Source organism: Sorex fumeus, unplaced genomic scaffold (assembly GCF_029834395.1).
Source record: "Sorex fumeus unplaced genomic scaffold, SorFum_2.1 ptg000086l, whole genome shotgun sequence".
Lineage (NCBI taxonomy): Eukaryota > Metazoa > Chordata > Mammalia > Eulipotyphla > Soricidae > Sorex > Sorex fumeus.
In genome coordinates, this window is record NW_026606143.1 from 21,373,297 (window position 1) to 21,388,112 (window position 14,816).

The 14,816-nt window shown below is 38.2% G+C and overlaps 1 protein-coding gene across 2 annotated transcripts in view; it reads right to left on the bottom strand.

Moving 5' to 3' along the window:
- Positions 1–14,816, bottom strand: part of IL1RAPL1 (interleukin 1 receptor accessory protein like 1) — a 1,428,491-nt gene that overhangs the window by 133,153 nt on the left and 1,280,522 nt on the right. The gene's annotated exons all lie outside the window — the stretch shown is intronic.

Below are 14,816 nucleotides of genomic sequence, written 5' to 3' on the forward strand. Positions count from 1 at the left end.
TCTGACAAGGGGCTGATATCCAGGATATACAAAATACTGGTTAAACTCCACAAGAAGAAAACATCCAACCCCATCCAAAAATGGGGCAATGAAATGAACAGAAACTTTCTCAAAGAAAAAAATCCGAATGGCAAAAAAGCACATGAGAAAATGCTCTACATCATTAATCATCAGGGAGATGCAGATCAAAACCACAATGAGATACCATCTCACACCTCAGAGACTAGCCCACATTCAAAAGAACAAAAGCAACCGATGCTGGCGTGGATGTGGCGAGAAAGGGACACTTCTTCACTGTTGGTGGGAATGTCCACTGGTTCAGCCCTTCTGGAAAACAGTATGGTCGATTCTCAAAAAATTAGAAATTGAGCTCCCGTTTGACCAGCAATACCACTCCTGGGAATATATCCCAGAGAGGCAAAAATGTATAGTCGAAGTGACATCTGCACTTGTTTGTTCATTGCAGCACTCTTTACAATTGCCAGAAACTGGAAGAAACCTGAGTGCCCAAGAACAGATGACTGGTTAAAGAAACTTTGGTACATCTACACAATGGAGTACTATGTAGCTCTTAGAAAAGATGAAGTCATGAAATTTACATACAAGTGGTACAATATGGAAAGTATCATGCTAAGCGAAATGAGTCAGAAAGAGAGGGATAGACATAGAAAGATTGCATTCATCTGGGGGATATAAAGTAACAAAGTATGAGATTAATACTCAAGAATAGCTGAGATCAGCACCAGGAGGATTACTCCATAACTTAGAGGCCAGCCGGGTATCCTAGAGGAAAGGGCAGTTCAGATAGAGAAGGGAGCACCAAATAAAGGATGTTTGGAGGATCCTCCCAGGAGGGGAGATGCATGTCGAAAGTAGACTATGGACTGAACATGTTTGCCACTCAATGCCTCTTTTGCAGACCACAACACCCAAAAGGAGAGAGAGAACACAGGGGATTGCCCTGCCACAGAGACAGGGGGGATGGGGGGATGGGGGTGGGAGGGATATTATCCATGGTGGTGGAAAATGGGCACTGGTGGAGGGATGGGTATCTGATCATTGTATAATTGAAACCAAAGCACAAAAAATTGTAAATCTACAACTTTAAAAAAAAATAAAATACAATAAAGGGGGAAAAAAAAAGAAATGTAAAAAAAAAAATTGTCAACCTCTTTATTCAGGTTAGAGTTTCTTTTAGAATAGAGATAGTATGAAAATACAAAGATTGTTCACTTCAGCTATAGCCAATGGGAGCTTACTTTTCTCCCTTACTATATGAGTAATTGCTTTTTGACTTAACTTTTTGAATTGTACTTAACAAAATAGAGAAATGTTATGAAAAAATAGGGCTGTTGTGATAATATTATTTACATTTTAGTGATAGTGATACATAATAGAGTCTAAATAAATTTTAGTACTTACTCAACCCTTAACCTTCATTATATTGATATACTTTATATATTGATAACTCTATAGATGCTGGAGACAAACTTTCAAGCTCAAATCCTGACCATTGTTTACTAATTTAAAATCTTAGGCATATTGGGACTGAAGAGAGGCTTTTGCCTTGCATTCAGCCAACCAAGGTTTGATCCCTGGCATCCTACATGGTCCTCTGAGTACTCCAGGAGTTACCCCTGAGTGCAGAATCAGGAGTAAGTCCTAAGTATTGAAGGGTGAAGCTCCAAAAGCAAATAAAATTAAGTAAAGGCCCTCCCGTTGATCATCGATTTGCTCGAGCGGGCCCAGTAACGTCTCCATTGGAGACTTTGTTGTTACTGTGTTTGGCATCTCAAATACGTCACGGGGAGCTTGCCAGGCTCTGCTGTGCGGGCGAGATACTCTCGGTAGCTTGCCGGGCTCTCCGAGAGGGGCGGAGGAATTGAACTCGGGTCGGCCATGTTGGCTGCGTGCAAGGCAAACGCCCTACTGCTGTGCTATCGCTCAGCAGAAAATATTACGCATGTCAATGAACATTTTTAGGCCTTATTTTTCTCACTGGTGACATAGATAAATAATAGAACTTATTTAATAGGGTCATTTTAAGATTTAAGTATCTCAATTCATATCAAATTGCATAATAGATAAATTTCAGGCAAATATTAAACTAAAAAATAAAGATGATTGATGGTACAAAATCATGTTATTTAATTAGGTTTTGGAGGTTTTATTTAATTATTTTTGAACCCTCATATTCCAGTTGATCAGCAATGCCTTTTAAAAATAGAGTAAAAAGTAAACTTGATTTTTAAGCAAAAAAACAATTTTAATAGTTATGACAAGCTATTGTAGCTAACTTGCTTCAGGCTTACTCCAGTTCTATGATCTAGGATCATCCCTGGTGGTGTTCAGGGGACCATATGGGGTTCACCTTATCCATTGTACTTTCTAGCCCCCAAACAATCATATTTTCAAAGAGCAGCCTTGTATTTCACTTTTAAACACATTTTTATTTTAGGGAATGAAAAATTTTTATACTCAAAACACAGACTATTAAAGAATGAAAAATGCAAAATGGGGCTGTGAATTGTTAATTCTCATAATATTTTCTCTGAAATAATACAAGTTCTGGATTTAACCTTTGAACTGTTCTGGATATTGTTCTGCATCCGGCAATGTTTTTGTAAGATTAGTAAGTGATTGTGCAATAAGCATGTGATATATGTTTCAAAAGTGATCTGTGTTGTATTATTATTGTTATTGTATTTTAATTTACCCCTCTGAGTTGTGAATTTTGTGCAACTTTCAAAATAGAAAAAATAAAGTTTTATATACCTTCTTGAGTTAGATAGCAAATTAAATAAAGACATAACCTAAATACACCAGTACATTAAAAATAACCTGAGTAGAAGTGTCTGATTCACTGTCAACATGCCTTACTTTAACCACTAAAGTAACATAGAGGATATTCATAACTGAAATCATTTTACATGGATAACTATGTAATGAAAAGTATACTATGCTGTTACATTGATGGATGCAGGGCTATCATGAAAATCAATTATATGAGAATACATGAAGTCTGGACATGAATAGAATTAAAAGTAGTAATATTATATTTTGACCAATCAATTCTTAGAAGAACATCACCAAATAGTAATACAAAGGAAAAAATTATGTTCATTTTACAGCTTCTTGGCAGTCGGTGAGGTTAGGGACTATGCTCTGATATTTCTAGGACTGGATTTCCATTTAACAATTGTAAGCAGTTTTTGTGTCAATAGGGCTGATGGGCTTACTACTAGAGTCATCAATACATCCTTAGCTATGCCCACACAGAAACATAGTGATACACAATCTTGAGGTTAAAAACAGAATATGCTGTTGATCAGCAATGTCCTTTTAAAACAGAGTAAAAAGTAAAAATTATTTTAAGCAAAAAATTTTTATGGTTATGACAAGCTACCTTAGTAGTCAAATGACAAGATGATGTTTTGCTTTTAGAACACTGAACATTATATAGATATGAACTCACAGAAACTTTTAAGAAGAATTGAAGCACCACTTGGGACCCTGAAAGATATTTTACTGCATAATTTCTGCATGCACATAACAGATGTTCAGCTGTATGGTTGAGGTGATGGCTGAAAGGATAGACAAAGAACAAGAGATATCATTACAGAAGACCAGAGAAGACACTAGAACATGTTCTGTGAGGCAAGTGGAACATTTCAGATTTAGGTAGAAAAGGATTGTGACAGTTCACATATTTGACAGATTTCACGGGGAAAAATTTGATTCAACCCAAATTTGGCCATGTAAGAAGGTATTAACAGTAAGGTCACACAGACAACTTTCAAATCCATGGGTGATCAAAAATGCTAGAACCTTACAAGGAAAAATCACCCCAAGTCCATAATACATATCGTTAAAACTTAAAATTCACTTAAAACAGTCTCCTTAATTCTTCAATGAAGAGTACATCTACCTTTCTATCTTTCTGTATGTGATGTATTTTTATCCATTACTGCAAGAATGTACTTCTCTGTATATAAACATTATGTTTTACTTTGTTAGGTGAAGTAATTCTAGAGTATTATTGTTGCTAAAATTTCAATCTATAGCAACATAATGACTTCTCAATCTGCAGAATATTTAATAACACAAACAATTATACATATTTTTCTTAACAATATTTATATTATAAACTTACAAACAAAAACAAACAAACACTGTCCTGTTATTCATCGATTTGATCGATGCGGGCCCAGTAGTGTCTCCAGTGTGAGACTTCTTGTTACTGTTTTTGACATATTGAATACTCTCGGTAGCTTGCCAGGCTCTATGAGAGGGGCGAAGAAATCGAACCTGGCTGGCTGCGCACAAGGCAAACGCCCTACCACTGTGCTATCACTCCAGCCTGTATAAACTTACAAAGAACACAAACTTGGATATCTTTCTTCATGTGCCCTATTCTATCAGAAACAGACACAGTGGTTAATCTTTGAGCTTCTCCCTACTATTTATTAATGAATAACATCTTGTTCAGGTCACAGGTTTGAGCAACATCCAGGAAATATTTGTGAATTTTCTTTATTCCAGACAGTTAACATCAAAGTCAACAGACATACAATATAGAGGAAACCAAGAAAAGTATGGGGAAATGGTCACAGGCATCACAGTGGCAATGGTGTGCAGTAACTCTGAACATCTAGTCTATAAACCTGGACACTAAAGTAACCGTGCCACCATAACTATAATGAGAAGGTAAGAGATTGGTATTTATAAAAAAAAAAAAGAAATAATGTATGTGTATAGGAGGAAATTTTCTAAGTCTATATAACAGTGCATGTGTGTGTTAGTGTATATATATGCACACAAAATTGCATGCCAAATAAATGTCAATATTTATGAAAATATAAAACGGGGTAGTGAAAGCTTATGCTGTAGAGGAGATAAACTTGACCCACTTGTACACATTTTCCTTTACCCTGTCAGTCAGTGGCAGTTGATATTTGCAATTCCTTTGATATGATTGTATGCTGGTGAACAAGTGATATTTTGTTTTGTGCATGAATGTTCAGTTTCCTTTGTAGTAGAAAGTCAGGATGTTCATAAAGGTTTGGCTTTCCATCTCTTGACCTTTCCAGTTTTAATTCCCTCCTTACACCTTCAGAAATAGGTAGTGTTTCTCTACAATGAAAACTGAACTTGAATTGGGTGTCTTGGGTGGGTAAAAATATGATTACATTGGCAATGGTTTTATTTGATTAAGGAGGCCAGGTATTGGAAATATATGGCCATGTGTGAAGCCGACAGAGCATGGTATAATTTCAATCTTCATCCTTTATAATGGCATTTCTTTTTTTAAACCATTTGTGCCAAGTATATAAAGAATATGAAACAGTTCCCAGTCCTTAAAAAGAATCCAATATAAGTATAATGGCATTTCTTTTTGTCTTATGACAAATTCTTTGTTTCTTCAATGTCACACACAGACTTAGTTGTGATGTTGGATACTAAAAAAGAATGTCATTGGTGGTGATACAGGTTGATAACTTTATGAAAACTATATAAACAATAAACAAATGAATGAATAGATTTTTCCTTCTTAGAAGGAAAGGCTATTTTTATGACTTATGTATTCTCTTTTTGTGCTCTGTAATGTTTTTATTAACAAACTAAATTGTTATCTACAATTAAAATATTGGGGTTGTACCTTTATGTCAACATGGTGGAATTAATTTTTTAAGGCTTAGTATTTACAAAGTTCAAATATCTTAGAACAATGTGGAAGAATTCTCATAATCCTATTTATGTCTATTTTCCCATTTACATTTTTCATCACACTGTTATTAAACCCTGACATCGTCCAGATAAGCTGTCTTTTCCTATCACTCAAAGACTTTGCATCTACATTTGTTCTTTTCCCCCTGGAATTCCATTTATGTTTCATATCCTAGTCAGTTTCAAATCAAGCTGATACCCTTCTCTCTCACAGGTGATGTAAATCTACTTCCTCTCAGTTACATTATATTCAGAGAATTGATCACCTAATACTGGAGGTAAGAATCCTGCCTAACTCACATTTTTGTTGAAGACCCATGCTTTTTTGTTAACCTTCCCCTATTCTTTGTGTTTGATTTGGTGACAGGTATTTTTATGGGTACACACAAACACAACTAATCAATAGCAGCATGTCAACCAATAAATATTTATGTTCCGTTGCCTGTATATGAGAATATAACAGTAAATGAAACAAATAGGATTCCTGGTCTTCAGGAATATGTTCTAGTTTTTCTAATGAATTTTTTCTGACTCTCAGACTTATTTGGAGAAATCTAAATCTTATTTCACATTGCCCTTGCTTGGATAACATTATTAGATGAAGTCAGCTTTTCTAGTTCTGGAACTCTTTATTTTTTTCGTTTGTTACCATAATTTAACATACTATGATACAAATCACCGTGATTTACCATAACCTTTTTATGGTAGCTTTTCATGCATCCAGTGATTCAACACCACACACTCCACTAGTGTCCTCTTTCCTCTACCATTATCTCATTGTCCTCCTCAGCATTTTCCCATCCTTTGTCAATGATAAACTCAGTACTGTAGGCCAGTTCTTAAGTTTTCTTTGTTCTTTTCATCTCTAAATAGTTATTATTCTCTTACTATGTGGGATCAATCTGCATCTGTCCCTCTCCTTATAACTTCATCAGCATGGCGGTCTCCAGATCTATCCATTTGGAACGTCAAATTGCATGATATAATTTTTTCTTATGACTAACAGAAACTCTTTTTATTTATTTATTTATATTTTGCTTTTTGGGTCACGCGAAGTGATGCTCAGGGTTACTCCTGGCTCTGCACTCAGGAATCACTCCTGGTGGTGCTGGGGGAACCATATGGGCTGCCGAGAATTGAACTGGATCTGCCACATGCAAGGCAAATGCCATACATGCTGTACTATTGCTTAGGCCCCCTAATAGAAACTCTTTTAAATGTGGCTTTGTGTTTCTGTCATCATAGATTCTATGGCATCATAGAATTATAGATGTCATCATAGAATTATAAATATTTAATCATAGACGTATAGAAATTGTCACATAGAACTAGAGATTTTTCTTCATAGAACTAGAGATCTGGACATAAGTTATTTGCATCTTCTGTCATTTGATACCAGTACTTGTTGGGTTATCACTATTCAATTGTCCCGTCAAGAATTATGAGAATTGGTTAATGATGATTCAATACTTGCTATTTACTCACTTAATCACTTGACTTCCTGTTAATCATGGATTTGCTCAAACGGGTGCCAGTAACGTCTCCATTTGTCCCTGCCGCGTGCTAGTGTAGTCCAATAACACCTGTTCGTTCAAGGAACATGAAGAACCTCAAAACGATCGTTCAGGGTCTTGACGAAAAAGTATGACCATCTTGTAGGTGGGCGCCAAGTGGTCTTTTGACATCCCATGGAATCCAGTCGTTAACGGCTCTAGTCAGCGACCGTCTCCAAATATCATTACATGTCCAGCCCATTTGATTTTCGACACCTTGGCGAATGAGACAGCGTTCCTGATTCTTGACAGTCGACGGAGGTTGGAACTCTGGATTCTTTCTCTCACTTGAGTGATGTGTGATAATCCAAGCATAGCTCTTTCGATTCCACTTTGGGAAACCCGACTAGAGTTTTCATCCTGTTTTCGTAGGGCCCAGGTCTCTGAGGCGTATGTCAATGCAGTAAGAACAGTGGAATCAAAGAGATGTGCCCAGAGCCAGAGATTCTTTGTCCTCTTAGCTATTTCTTTGAGGCTCTTGAAGGTGTTCCAAGCTGCTCTCTTCCTCCTGCGCAACTCAGGTGCCAGGTCATTCATCATGTTGACTTCTCAATGTAGGTACACATAACTGTTGCATTCGGAGATGGTCGTTCAGTTGAGAGTGAATGGAACGTCAGGAATGAGACCGTTTCTCATAAACATTGTCTTCGTGAGATTCAGCTGGAGTCCGACCTTTCCATACTCACGGTCAAAGTTGGCCAGCATTTGTGCCGCTGGCTAATGTTTGGTGTTATTAGAATGATGTCATCAGCAAAGTGGAGGTGGTGCAGTTGCCGACTGTCTTCACTTCCATTCTTTACCATTCTAGTCATCGCATGACGTTCTTGAGGGTCTTGAGGGTGGCACTGAAGAGTTTCAATGAAATAGTATCACCCTGCTGAACCCCTCTCTTGACAGTGATGATCACTTCTTTGTAGAATGGTGAGATCCTGGTAGTGAATCCGTAATACAGCTCACAGAGGATCCTGATGTATTGAGTATGGATGCCCTGATTGGCTAGGGCTTCGATGACCACTTCCGTCTCAACCGAATCAAAGGCCTTCTTTAAATCAATGAATTTTAGACATAGCGGCATTTTGAACTCCCGAGAAACCTCAATGAGCTTGGTTATCGCATGGATATGATTGATCGTGCGGGACCCTTCGCAAACCTGGCTTGCTTGCATGGTTGTCCCTCATCTAGTGTTCTGCCAATCCTATTGAGGATGACTCGAGTGAACAGCTTGTAGATGACAGACAATATGCAGATCGGGCAATAGTTGCCAATGTCGTGGATGTCTCCCTTCTTGTATAGTAGTACAGTCCTGCTGATTTTCTATTGGGACAGAAACTTGCATTCAGACAGGTAGCGTGTGAAGAGCCGAGCCAGTGTATTGATGAGTACTGATGGCAGGTTCTTCAGGTGTTCAGGTCTGACGTTGTCTGGGTCAGGTGCTATTCATTTCTTTACTGACAAATTGGTGTATCGGATTTCAGAAGGGAGGCCATTGTGAATGACATATCCATCCTGCGGAATTTGATTTTTTTTTTGGGGGGGGGTCACACCCAGCAATGCACAGGGGTTACTCCTGGCTCTGTACTCAGGAGTTACTCCTGGTGGTGCTCAGGGGACCATATGGGATGCTGGGAATCAAACCCGGGTCAGCCACGGGCAAGGCAAACACCCTACCCGCTGTGCTATCATTCCAGCCCCTCGGAATTTGTTAAGTGGGCAGGTAGACGTGGCTATCAAAGAAATCTGAGTAGAAGTCATGGATAATATTCTCCATTGCCCTTCTGAAAGATGTAATAGATCCATCAGGACGTCGGAGGGCAGTCATCTTGGTCTTGTAGTTGGCGAAGGACAGGTGGGCATTACGAATACTTTTCCCTGCTTCTGCCGCATCTACCAGCACTTCTGCTCTTCTCTCTTTGAGGTCTTCCTTGATCGCAACTCTGCACTGCTTTGCGAGCTCAGACGTTCGCTTGCGGTTGCCTGAGGCATGCGCCAAACCACGTTGGCAAATAAGCTCAAGAGTTTTCAAAGACAGGCATTTTTTTGTGGCTATCTCTCTCTTGGCATTCCTCGCACAATCGTGGAGGTGCTGAACCAGTCAATCGCATTCCTCGTCAATGTTGTCAAGGGCGGCATCTTCCCGTGTTGCAGCAATAGTGCCAAAGAGCTCCTAGTTGGTGGTCGTTCTGGGAGTTCTCTTAAACTTTTCAGCCCTTTCTCCCCGCTCTGTGAAGAAGAACTTTGCACGATGGGGATGGTGGTCCAATCCCATTTGGAATTTTGGGACAACAACGACATTTGTCAGGCAAAACCATCAATTGAATATGATGTGGTCAGTTTTGTTGTAAATAGCAGTAAATATTTGCTATTTAGTGTACAGAAATATACTTTAAAAGTATTATTTTAAATATCAATATAATGTGGGTGAAGATTAGATTATATGGATGTTTACATGTAATTAAGCAATGGAGCTGTGGTGGATTTAATAAAAACCCAGGGAAACTTTTATCACTAACATTTAATCTTATCATTTATTGTGTAAATATGTCAACTATTCCACTGCAGCTTAAGATGAGAAAAATGATTAGGGGCTGTAGTGATAGCACAGTGTGTAGGGCTTTTGCCTTGCATGTGGCTGATCTGGGTTCAATTCCCAGCATCCCATATGGTCCCCTGAGCACCACCAGGATTAATTCCTGAGTGCAGAGCCACGAGTAATCCCTAAGCATGACTGGGTGTGACCCAAAAAGAAAAAAATAATAAAAGAAAAATTAGTATTTTCTTTTCTAATTCTGATTACTATATTAGAGGTTATAAAATATACATAAATGTATGGAGCATTTTTATCCCTAAAATATAGTCATTGATTTAAAAAAACAATTTAGAATAATTAAATTTAAATGTCAAATATAAAATCATATGTCAGAAGACTTTTGCAAATAAGTTTTTCCAGCCTGGATTTTAACCAAATTATGCACATCAGAAGAGATCTAATTTAACTTTAAAAAGGGCCTCACATTTTAATGGGAGATTAAGTTAAATGACCAAATGTTGTAATTTATATCAAGAGAAATGAAAGTCCATTTTTATAACTATGCAAAATTATTGAAACTATAAAAGTAAGTAAGTAAGTAAAGGCCCTCCCGTTGATCATCGATTTGCTTGAGCAGGCCCAGTAACGTCTCCATTGGCGACCTTGTTGTTACTGTGTTTGGCATATCCAATACATCACGGGGAGCATGCCAGGCTCTGCCGTGCGGGTGAGATACTCTAGTAGCTTGCTGGGCTCTCCGAGATGGGCAGAGGAATCGAACTCGGGTTGGCCATGTTGGCTGCGTGCAAGGCAAACACCCTACCGCTGTGCTATCTATAACAAAGTACAATTTGTAATCCCATCAATGGCCAAGGTCCAGAGACTATAAAACCAAGCTCCCAGAAGAGAACAATGCAGTCTCCTGCCCCTGCTCCTGACTGTCTTCACTGGGGCCCCTTGGAGGGGGGCAGGTTGAGTTTCCCTCCCCGCCCCAAGCAGAGCCCCAGCAAAGATCTCCAGAACCCAGCCACAGCCATGCTCAAGACCACTCTCCACACGCTATGATGAGCCTCACGTTTGAAGGAACCAGCAGAGGAACCCAGGTATGCGGGACCTGGGTTGAGATCTCCAAGCCTGATCAGATTGGGACTCGATCTCCTTCACCCAGATCCCCCATCTTTCAGTAGCTAGGCAGTTACACCCACCAACTGCCCCCGGCACCATGTAATCCCATCAATGGCCAAGATCCAGAGGCTGTAAAACCAAGCTCCTGGAAGTGCGCAGCCACATTTGTGGCCATGAGACCTTTTATTGTCCAGTTTTCACTCTCAGAGAACCAAGCAGGCTACTGAAAGTATGCTACTCACACGGCAGAGTCTGGCAAGCTCTCCATGGCGTATTCTATATGCCAAAACCCAGTAACAATGATGGTCTCATTCTCCTAGCCCTGAAAGAGCCTCCAATGTGGCACTTGCTAAAATCTCAGGGCTAGGACAAATGGAGATGTTACTGGTGCCTGCTCAAGGAAATCAATGAACAATGAAATGATAGTGATACAGTGATAACAAAGTACATTATTCTCAGAATAAGATTTAGATACTGTGCATTAAATTATTCCCACTGACATAGAACCAAATACAATTCTAGATCATGTTTTTCTACAAGCCATATTGCCCAATTCTGATCACTAGGCTATAAAACAGTACAAATAGAGATAATTTGATTTCACAAATAAAATTCAGATTAGAGATTTGCCATTTTAGTGAAGCAAAAAAGTGATCTACTTAGAACCGGATGGCACATATTCTCTTAAGCTGTTTTTGTCTATGACTTATGGACATCAGGTATCTCCTGGAGAAGAATGAAATGCGTCAAAATTTTCAGCTACACTATTATCATTTAGTTTACACGATTACAACTTTTGTTCAAGTAACGCTTTAGCACCTATGATAGTTAAACAGTTACAGGCAGAAGCTTATATATATTATTAGACACAGCTCTTTCTGGAGAACTGTTGAGACTAAGAGATCATTATTTTTAGTAATATAAATATATTTATCTAGCCAGATGAGTATTGTACTATGTAGAGCTTAAGTTAAAACCTTCCATATTATGTACATAGAAGGAACAGGCTCATAATAGTACCATGTAGGTGAAAGTGATAAAGGCCAGGAGAGAAGGAAACATGTAGTTATATTATTTAAACATGTAGTTATATTGTTATTATTATTTTTATCTTTTACATTTTGGGCATATTTAATATTTTTAATTAAAGAAAAAAGAAAAGAGGCTCATAAGATACTTGCATGAATTGAGGAAATGTAAGGTTTATTACTCTAGGATTGATGATGATATCATTTGATAAACAAGTTTTAAACTTATAATAAACAGCTCTTTCAATACAAAGAAACTCAAGTATCTTTGCATCTCAAAGTTCCCAAATCCATGGCAAACCTAAAAGATTGTGCTCTCTAGTAATAAATTAAAATGAAAAAAGACATATTAAAGTTCACAAGATGGTGTCATTATTAGTGTTAGTAGTGGTAAAGTAATAGAAAACATTTGGAATGCTTTAAGGGACCCTCCTTCACTGCTGGTGGGAATGCCGACCGGTTCAATCCTTTCAGAAAACAGTATGGACAATTCTCAAAAAACTAGAAATCGAGCTCCCATTTGACCCAGCAATACCACTCATGGGAATATACCGGAGAGCCAAAAAAGTATAGTCGAAGTGACATCTGCACTTGTTTGTTCATTGCAGCACTGTTTAGGTAGAATATGGAAAAAACCTGAGTGCCCGAGAACAGATGACTGGTTAAAGAAACTTTGGTACATCTACACAATGAAGTACTATGTAGCTGTTAGAAAAAAAATGAAATCATGAAATTTACATAAAAGTGGTATTACATGGAAAGTATCATGCTAAGTGAAATGAGCAAGAAAGAGAGGGACAGACTTAGAAAGATTGCATTCATCTGGGGAACATAAAGTAACAAAATAGGAGACTAACACCCAAGAATAGCTGTGATAAATACGAGGAGGTTTACTCCAGCTGCACACTCTAGGGGTAAAGGCAGCTCAGATATGGAAGGGAGCACCAAATAAAGGGTGCTGGGAAGATCCGCCCAAGATGGGAGATACATGCTTAAAGTAGACTATAGACCAAACATGATTGCCACCCAACGCCTCTTTTGCAAACCACAGCACCCAAAAGGAGAGAGAGAGAACAAAAGGGGCACAGTGGCAGGGTGGGATGGGGGGATGGGGGAGTGGGAGGTATACTGGGATTGGTGGGGGTGGAGAAGGAGCACTGGTGGAGGGATGGGTACTTGATCATTGTATAACTGAAACCCAAGCACAAAAATTTGTAAGTCTACAACTGTACCTCATGGTGTTTCACTAATAAAAAAAGCTACTATAATAATAAAAAAATAAAGTAAAATAAAATGTCAAGAGAGGGGCTGGAGTGATAGTGCTGCAGGTAAGGTGCTTGCCTTGCACGCAGCCTATCTGGGTTCAGTCCCTGACAATCCCACATTGTTTCCCAAGGTTGTGAGGAGTGACCCTGAGTGCAGACCAGGAGTAAATCCTGGGCATCACTAGGTGTCTCCCCCAAACAAAAACAGCATGTCAAGAAATTAGAAAACATCTAGTAAACACTTTAATAGGATCTTTAAAAAATAGTTTCCTAAACACCATCTATTTTATAACTCCAGTAAGTCTATATGCTACATTTTCCAAACAATTATAGAAGAGACAAGACTACAAAAATAATTTAATTTCTATAATTATGAAGAAAAAAGTCCATCATGTTATTTGGCAGGGAATAAAATCACTATCTTGTTCATCAAGTAAACATCTCAAAACTAACATGTACAAACTCTTGATTTGCACTTTGTATGTCCAATCCTGATCCTCACGAGTCAGCTATTCTGACCCCAAACCTAATCATCTGCAAAAACTATCAAACAATCTGTCAGCAAATCCTGTTGATTCTGTCATCAATATATATTCAGGAACTATCAATCTTACCATTTATACCTTAGGCCTGGGCACATCCAAAAAGGCTTAACTTTCAGTAGTAAAAGTTTATCCATAGTTCATTCCAAAGACTTAAAGAGAGTTCTTAGGATGAAATGTGATTGTCCTTAGTGGTGGGAAATGCCTCCATTATATGATCCCTATGGTGTTTTTATTTATCCTTTTATTATGTAGATATTCACTTGCTTCCTGCTAGTTTTTCAAAGACTTAAGAGGTCCTGTGATTGTGTTTGGCTATTTTTTAAATCATTTTTCCTCCCCCAGTCTTCAACAACCTCCTATTAAGAGAAACACAGCTGGTAATTTGGCTCCACCTCATAGGAAAGATGAATTCTAAAACAGGATGGAAAATCACAGGTGATTCAAATCTCCTTTCCAGGTCATGCACTTAACCCTCTCATTTAATTCCCCCTTCACTGAGACACTTCCTTTTTTAAGATTGCAAACATAACCTGCGCCTGCAATTACTTGTACAGAAATTAGTCTTCTGCTTTCCTCCTTAGGAACAAAGAAGCATTCAAATGTTTAGCTAACTAAATGTCAGCCTTTGTAGACAGGGCTTTCAATTGGATTGGAATCCAAGTGTAATTAAATGCATAAAAGGCATACTATCCTTGGAAGTGATTTGTCCCTGGAAATATGTCAGCACATAGTATAAATTAGATCATTTAACTTAGCTTAAAACATCTCAGAATTGACAGTGTAAAACTGCAGTTGACAATGTGGGATGGATGACGCTACTAAGGATAAGACTTTAGTTCGGAATGCTACTTTTTCGACTCTTGTAGTAGAAAAGACTACTTGACTTTAATCATTAGTTATTAAGGGGCAGGCCTATCACTTTATGGAATCTAAATCCTCCAGTGAGAGTAGGGCTGGAAACACATAATTTAAAGATTTGTTTCTGGTGATAGTACTGTATTTCTCTAAAATTTGAGTTGTGGTAGGAAGCATATGAACATTAGGTA